Genomic DNA, 9,490 nt, shown 5'->3' on the forward strand with positions numbered 1-9,490 from the left:
TTTAGGGTTCATAGATAATGATTTTTAGTACTAGTAGATGTTAATTAGTAGTAGTGATGGTACTAGTTAACTAGGGCAGTATGGTTAATAGTAGATGTTTTTTACTATTGTATAATGTAGTTTTTTTACTATTTTTAGTAAGTGTTTAAAATAATTACTAAGTAAATTAATAAACTAGTTGAACTAGTTTAGTTTTAGTTGAACTAGTTTAGTTTTAGTTGAACTAGTTTAGTAAGTAAATTAATAAACTAGTTGAATTAATAGAACTAATGTATTTTTAGTAAGAAAATTAATATAACTAGTTGAACTAGTTTATTTATATTTATAGTAAGTTTATATTTAGTAAGAACTATTTGAATTAATAGAACTAGTTGAACATGTCACATTTGTTGTTATTTTTTTAGTTTAAGCAATTATTCCCGCATCGATGTCGTTCGTTAGGGTTTTATTTATAGGGTTTTTGTTTTTGCAGAAATCAAGGAGCCCCTCCATCATCCCCGCCGTCGTCCCCATCACCGACCCCCTCCGACCTCGAGGTGAGACCAGCCAAATCTCCATGTCAATATGAGTCCTATAAGATATGATGTAGATAAAAACATGTATATCTTGTCTTGCTCAAATAGGATATGTGGTTGCCCAAGTGGCTGGTCATGTTCATGTTACACCTCCAAGTGGTCTATGTTTTGCCGGAGTGTTGATTAATTTCCGTTCCAGCAAATTTCAAGCGCTCGATATGTCCTGTTTTAGCAAAGGTCATGCCAGAATTTTTCGTGAATTTTGGCATGACTTGTGCTAGAATATGTAGGAAATATCAAGTGGCCTGAGTTTTCTAGAAAAATAATTAAATGACATTTCGGGTTGACATTAAGTCTGCCGAGGCTCCATCATCGAAGGTCGAAAAATCAGCGAGGGAGTGTATCCACCATATATGAGAGAGGACGAAGAATCCCGGCTGTTGTCGTGGGGGTCGTTCTCCTTCTTTTCCTTGTGCTAGACCTTTGTTATGCACTAGGGAAAGAAGGAGTAACGACCATCACCGACGGTCGCAAATGTCAGTGAGGGAGAGTCTCCACCATATAGACTCGACAGACCGATAGTCAACTCGAGATGAATAATAATGATCTAATTTAATTTTTGTAGTACATATATTTAATTGTACAAGTTTAATATTTGAATTATGAACATAGGAAATGTCGTACTCGGACAACGAAAGTCTCCCGGGAGAGTGCTCCTGGTTCCACGACGACTGGGGTTTCTACGACAGGCCTCATTTGGACGAAGATCAGCGCTTCAGCATTAAGCTCGAGGAGGCCTTCAATTGTGATACGGTAAGCTACGACTCAAAGTGTTTTTCTCGTAATTAAGCTCGACTTGTACTACTTCAACGTGTAATTTTTGTCTTTTACAATTCGACTAGCTTATCCCATGCCATGCAAGACGCTATGTCTTGGAGAGGATGGGTTTTGAAGATCATGAGAGGAATGAAACAAAGAAAATTAACCTAAGGACCCATCATGGTATCGATTTTGAGGTAAATCTATACAATTTTGAGAGCGTATCCCATTTTGGTTGCCCGGGTTGGGAAGCACTTTGCAAGATGTATGATTTCAAGAGGGTATGTTTGTCACCATGGATCTTGGTGATCCTGACATCGACCAAGACAATTTGGACATTTGGGTCCTTGTTGATACACTTCCAATTCTACCGCTATGTGAGTTTCTCAAACATAGTTATTAACTAATTTATATTGTTCATTTCAAAAGAGTTGACAACTTATTTCCATTGATAGCTTATTTTAATTGTTCAAGCAATGTGCGGAACATGGTAGATAGAACCTACTACACCGATGGCTCTGAGTTAACTTATCAGGAGAAAAATCATCTGGTCGCATTTTGTACTGATCTTGAGAATTACAATATCTATAACAAAACTCCTCCACATTATGGTCAATACATGCCACTAGTGCACGTGTTGAACTACGGTAACATTCATGGAGATGTCGTGGTAAGATTTTTTACTACTACGACATCCGTGCATCTTTTGCATAAATTCTTTTAAAACTTAACTACATTGCTAACTACGAAATTATTAATATGTTTTTCAACAGAAAATCCCGGATGATTGTGTGCCTCATCTGGTGTATCAGAAAGATCGTCTTAATGTTTTGAACATACAGCCAGGTCGTCCTACGAATCTCACCTGTCCATATCGGATTTCTAAAAGAGATGGAGACATGAAAATCAAAAAATGGAAAAAATATATGGACAGTCGTAAGGAGCTACTTAGAAGCAACATTGTGCGAAAGGCAAGAATTGGAGACAGGATAATCTCCATTCTCCATAATGGAGAGTCAGGGGCTATCTTGTTTTATGCTATTTTACCTAAGACAATATAGTAGGTCCTAAGAGAATGTAGTAGGTTCTATGAGGTACAATATTTATTATGTGGTACAATGTGTTAGAGTTGATGATGAGGAGTAGTTGTGATTATGACTAGTGACCAACTTGCTATGTGATGTCTCATTGATGAAAACGATGATCATGAGGAGGTGTTATATGACAATTATGTATTATGATGATAAGTTGTTAATGATATGATGATGATGATGATGACGATGATATTTATTATATCATTGGGTGAAAGAACCGCGGATTAGTTTCAAGTGGATGTCCATCCACTTGAAACTAGTCCATGATTCTTTCAGCCAGTGATGTAATAACTCATTATGATGTAAAAACAATCTCTAAATTGCTGCTGTATGAAAATTTGTATAAAGGTGTATGAATAAAACATGAAATAAAAAGAAATAAAATATGAAATAATAGTAGCAGCGCGTGCAGGGAGAAGCGCTACTAGTAATTACCAATAGCGCTGTTTGAAGAAAACGCTACTACTAAGTCGATATAGTAGTAGCGTGAGTTAACCCACGCTACTGCTAACCTTTAGTTGTAGCGCCATACCAGTAGTGCACCATCCCGCACTACTGATAGGCCTAAAACCCGCGCTGCTGCTAGACTTTTCCCTAGTAGTGATGGGTTAGAACTTGACATTATGTACGCAAAAGTTCACAAACTTATTATAGTTCCTTCACACCTTGAAGACATTGAAGCATGCATATACAATTTACAGGGCACGCACCCTCCAAAATTAGCAATAAATTGGGTTGCTTGGTGATGAATCCCTTTCTTGTGCTCTGAAAGATGATCCTCTCTACTCTCAAGATCTCATAGGATGGATCTATAAGATAGAAGAGGATGAGAGGTTCAAAGCTTATAGGAATAAATCCCATGGGGGAGAACTCTGAAAATATGGCTTCAAACTTGGAGCATATGAGTTGTGTAGTGCTTGCAAAATGTGGGACCGGTGGGCACTCATATATAGGTAGACCCAGAAATTGGACCATTGCACATGAAATCACATAACTCGGATGTTCCGAAAATTTCTACTTGGAGGTTATGACTGGATCAATGGTGGCAACATTCAACCGGCTCAAAGGGTCGGACCATATCCCGTTCAGAGGTTCTGAACGAGTCTAGAGTTGTAGAAATATATTTCGGAGGTCTAGAAAAAAAAAGGAGGCTCGGGACAAAAGGAGTGAATTGTCCACAAAGGCTGGGAGGTTCCGTATGGAAGCCATGCGGAGAGTCCAAATAAGAGTTAGCAATTTTGGACTGAACATGGTTCCAACTCAGAGTCTCTGACCACACACCATTGGGTCCGAATTGTACTAGAACACATGGACGTTGCTTCTTTATGACATCGGAATGTCCGGATGCAAATCACTCGAAGTGACCAAAACAAACTTTAAATTCAAAGTTAGTTGGCTCAGAGATCATACCAGCCAAAAGTCACTCAAAGATCCTGAACAAGAGCAATACTCTTACGTAGCAACCTGGATATACCCAACACCTCGCTTGGAGGGTTCTAGTTGCACAACGTGCAATTGAGTAACTCTCTAGATGATCTCGAATGCTCTGGGTGAAACCACTTATTTGTCTCGCATGTAAAAGATGCAAGATTTAGGATTTGTAAATACGATGAATTTTGATAGGTTTTCGAATTTGATCTTTGAGTACTTAGCAAGAAAAACTTATCCTCATAAGGTCCAAGATCCCCTTTTGATACTATTGCACTACTAGGGAAAACCTTATACACAGAATCTTACCAGTAGCGCGTGTTAAAATGAGGCGCTACTGCTACTTAGCAGTAGCGCGTGGTCAGAAAGGGCGCTACTGCTATCCACTTAGTAGTAGCACGGCAGGAATAAAACGCGCTACTATTATAATTGCCACACCATTGCTGACATGCTAGGTATAGTAGTAGCGCCCTTCTACAAACCGCGCTACTGCTATCAAATTAGTAGTAGCGTGCTTTTAGGGTAGGACGCTACTGCTAAGTTTGAACTTGTCCACGGGATAGGCCTAGCTTAGCAGTAGCGAGTTTGTGAGAAGCGCGCTACTGCTACGTATTTTAGCAGCAATGCGTTTTCTTTTCCCACGCTACTGCTAAAACTATTTTGACATAACCCCCCGCGCGGCTTCCCTCCTCTGCTTCCTCCCCCAATTCCCCACTCTCTCTTCTCGCCCTCGCCACCTCCGCCAGAGCCCTTGCCCTCGCCCTCGTCGGAGCCCCTGCCCTCGCTCTCCACCGGAGTCTGCCCTCGACGCATGTGCCTCCTCCTCCCCGACCTCGACCTCGCCCTTGCCGCAGCCCCTACCCTCGCTCTCCGCCGTCGTCTTCCTCGTCCCCGCCCCGCCACCGTCTCCCCCGACCCCGCCTCGCCGTGCCTCGGTGCCGCCGTTTCCCCAGACCCCATCTCTCTCACCACCCTCTGTAAGCACTCTCCCCTCCCCTCTTCTCTGCCCTCTGCTCTCCCTCTCTCTCTCTTTCTCTCTGTTAGTATGAACCCTAGCTATTTAGTGCTAATTAGTATGAAGCTATTTTTAGTGCTAGTTAGTTAATTACAATTAGTATGAACTCTATTCAATTAGGTAGTATGAACCCTAGTTAAAAAAACCTAGGACAAATTAGTGGCTATTTCTTAGTGGTAGTTAGTATAAACCCTAGGTTTCAAACTATTGCTATTTTTTAGTTAAAGCAATTGTTGCTATTTAAAAAAACTTCTTGCATTTTTCTTCAAGTTCTATATTTTTCTTCCTGTTATATGCAAATTTAAAGTGGACATGTGATATGTGGACATGTGATTTGGAGATGTCATATTTGGAATTTGGACATGTGATGTTTTGGACATATGTTATATTTGGAAAATGATGATTATGTGCAGGGTAAATGATCCGAGCGGTTCTCGGGTGCCAGCCATAAATGGTTCAAAAGCAGACAAGAAGCAGAAGCTAGTTACTTGAGGTTCACGCTAAAGCTAGATAAATGGTTCATAACCGCCGCTTCATGTACAGCATAGTTCCGCTCTCACTCATATAGTGATAGCTCTTCTTGTCTATATCATTGTTTAGATGGATGACGATGTAGTTGCAAGTATTCGAGACATCTCATAACTTGTATCGCTATTTCGAGATGATGATGAGAGACATCATTTTGTGTTGGATGATGATTATGATGATGACATGATCAATTTGATGAGACTATTGATATGTGTATGATATGATCAGATTTGTATGTGTATGATATTCTAGAGTCGACTGTTGTATAAAACACTAAACAAAATTCAGCAACGCAAAATATGGACCAGAAAAAAATCAGAAACTAATAACAGTAGCGCGGGGTATGGCTTTAGTAGCAGCGAGGTCTTAGCAGTAGCCCCTTTTATACTAGGGCGCTATAGATATTAGCAGCAGCGCGTTTTTGCGATGACCGCTACTGCTATCCCTAGATAGCAGTAGTGCAGGTCAACACGCGCTACTGCTAAGCGTTAGCTGTAGCGCGGCTGCCCGCGCTACTGATAAGTATTTTACCCGCGCTACTGCTAGACTTTTCCCTAGTAGTGTTGGCATACCTAGGCTCTTCCAAAGTAAGGTTGGCTTAAATGTTTGGTGAAAGAAAATCCATCAAGGATCACACATATGCAAAGACTTCACAGGGACTGGGTAACAAGAATGCCCGCCTCGAGTCTGATTTCTACAAGAACACATTACACATTTGAATATGTTGTGATATGCTCAGTAATATAGTAAAATGCGCAAACATGACTTCTAGAGATAGCTATGATATTTCAATATGAAGTATAGAGTGTGTAGAAGTTGACAACAAGTTATTGAACGCATCGCAATTGTGTGCTTGCTTATACCTTATGATATATTGGAAACCTCGATACTGATATATTTTTAGACTGTATGTTTTAGAGCTCTCAACTAAGAAGTCGCATATATGTGCACCATGCTATTCATTACCATGTACAGAGCATGCACAAGTTGCCAATTAGTTATTGAACACATTGGATTTTCACATTTGCTTATATCTACTCTAAGAACCTCGGTGGGGATATTTGTTCTCCAACAAGATTTTATAGAGATCTTTATGGAGAGATGTAACATATGTATGTGAGTGTGGGCGCCCACACTCACACACAATTTAGCATTATAACTAATGAATGTGTCACAAAGAAAACCATCGAGGCATGCTTTTTTCTTGCATTTAGTTTGTTTTTACTAAATATATTTTTAGTGGATAAGTCTTCAGAAGGAAAACTTGCATGAATTATATATAAAATAACATTTTAACTTGGCATTGTGCAAGTGTATGCTCAATGATAGACATTAGAATTGTATAACATGATAAATTATATATTAATATTAACCATAATTGTATTTAGTTAACAATTATAAGTAATACTCCCTCCTTTCCGGTTTATAAGGCTCAATTCAAAAATCTCACCAACCAAGGTAGATGATGAGTGGTGGAATATTTTTTGTAGTTTGCAAAAGCACCCAATTAATTTTCTTGTTTTCCTCAAAAAAAATATGTTTACTAATGCATTAATTGCAATGCATGCATGCATAAAGTGCATGCATTGGTCAGTTTTCTCTTAATGTTTGCATGCAATGATTTAATGCACCTAGAAGTCTGAACATGTGATGGGGAACAACCAAATTGAGCCTTATAAAATGGAAAAACTAAAATTTTAAGATAAGCCCTATAAACCGGAAAGGAGGGAGTACTGTAGTAAATACAAAATAAGAATATAGTATTATAAAATTAATTGTAAATAAGTATATATGTTTAGTATAAACATTATATTCACACACATGTGTTTTTAAAATTTGTGTACACCGGTCAGCGCTTGTTGAGGTAGTGATGACAACATTTTTAAGTTACTCCACTATAAACAAAGATTTTACAATGTGATCCTATGACCAGTGGTCAGGTTGAAGAGTCCATGCCTACGTGCAAGCGACTGGTAAGAAAAACCCAATCACTTTCTGAAAAGTGAGAGATACAAAAATATGTGACATTGTCGATGAACAAGCTATATTATGTGTTTTTTGAGATATCATCTGTTCCAGCAATGACCTTTGTGTCGGCCATTGAAACAAGAAGCTATCACACATCTTACTCTTTTCCAAATGTAATTTGCTAGAGGGCATTCAAAGAATAAATGATAAATTGGTTCATTTTTCCGTATAAAAGACGGGTTTCCTTGCAACTACCCTCCCCCTCCCCCATATTCTAACACTGTGTTAATATGCTTTTAGTCAGCACTAACCAGAGAAATATTTTCGCATGCAAGGTTTTTTATCGTGTCAAACGAATACAAAAGGTACTCACCCAACACTCTACATAGCTTATACCTCTCAAACACATCTCTAATATTTGTTATGTTCATGCTACTTCTATACTATTATCACATATTTTTGGCATATTTTTATTACATTTTATTGGTTTACCCTATTAATCCAGTGCCATGTGTCTGTTGTTATTTTCTACATGTTTTTGGTCCTTAAACACACCTTTCCAAGAACAAAAAATAGGGGGAAATATGTCGTAAAGATCCAAGTTAGGATGGAGCGAGCAGACCTAGGAGCCAGTAGAGGGGGGCATGTGGGGTCCACATGGCTTGGCCACATGTTCGAGGGCCTGACTGTGTGGTGGGACCGCATGGAGGCCCTAGGGAACCTATCGCCACCTCTCGGTCATGATGCCTTTATATTCTCCCTAAACGTCTAGAAAGATATATCAAGAATTTTTTTGTCGCCACCACCTCGCGTTCAGTGACAGTCCAATCTGGAGGCCTTTTCCACTTCTGAGTGGGAGGTGGAATTCGTCGCCGAAGCTATCTTCATCAACCTCACTGCTGCCACCATGTATGTTGTGAGTAGTCCTCCTTGGACTATGTGACCATAACAATAGCTAGATGGCAATCTCTCTCCCTTGCCCTTCCATACATGATGTGATCCAACTGATGCAATTCTTGGTCCAACTGGCAATCTCACTACCAAAGTTGGGGAGCAAGAAGAAGTTCTCTAGTTGTATATAGGTATTGATCATTGTCTACTACAAGAACTACGGATTGATATGTTGGTTCTCGGCTGAGGAAGCTTGCTTCGTGCTACAAACCCTTGCACTTCAAGGCCTAACAGATATTCATCTAGCACGAATCATATTAGATGGGGATATCAAGAGGCAAGAGCCCATAAAAGATTTCACACTATAATCCCTAGATGGAGATAACAACCATACATGTTTTCATCTCCAACAGAAAGTACAACTCTTCTACGTGCCTGCTTTACCTAAAATCCATTATCCATGCTTAACCTGAGAGCTCTCCCGAAAGTAAGACCGTCAATTCCATCCACAATTCCTTTCTAAACTCTAATACTATGGATCATATAGAAATAGAAAAGAGCCAAAAAATGGTAAATTCATTCCCTTTGTGACACGTGTCCAAGAGCGCAATTTTTGAATTACTTATTCCAAATAAAATCCTATCAAGCCCATTTTTCATTGAATAACTTTCACAACCATTTTGAGAGGAGAGCAATGTTCACCATATCTAGGTCAAGGATGCCTATGCTACGAGACCATGTGGTACCTTTTCTTATCCTTGTCATTACTCCATAAAAAAATTGTAAACATGTTAGGACTTCTTCTGGTTCCATTGGGATCCTATAAAATTATATCATGTAGAGTGGAATGCTACTAGCCGCCTGCAGACATCACACTTCATGAGAGGCAGAGGCTCTTCGTTGAGTTGTTGGGCGAGGGTCAAGCCCGGCATACCAATAGATCAGAATGAGACGGTGGTCGAACGATGAACAAGATGTGAGCGGCAAGAGGGGGCAAGGCTGTGCAAAACTCTCTGACTGCATGCACGTTTTGGTTTCCTACAAAATGTGATGACGCTGGGGCATAGGTGCGTTGAATCTGACAATGCAGTGATGGGCGTAGATGCGTTGAATCCGGCCACGGCGACGAGCATCAACCGAATCATAGGGGGAAGTGAAGCAGCGAGTGCTACGAGACGTATGGGGTGGTGTGTGGTGGACGGTGGAGGCAAGGGCAAGGAAGGTGAGTGGAT

The sequence above is a fragment of the Triticum dicoccoides genome, chromosome 2A, assembly GCF_002162155.2.
Source record: "Triticum dicoccoides isolate Atlit2015 ecotype Zavitan chromosome 2A, WEW_v2.0, whole genome shotgun sequence".
Classification (NCBI taxonomy): Eukaryota; Viridiplantae; Streptophyta; class Magnoliopsida; order Poales; family Poaceae; genus Triticum; species Triticum dicoccoides.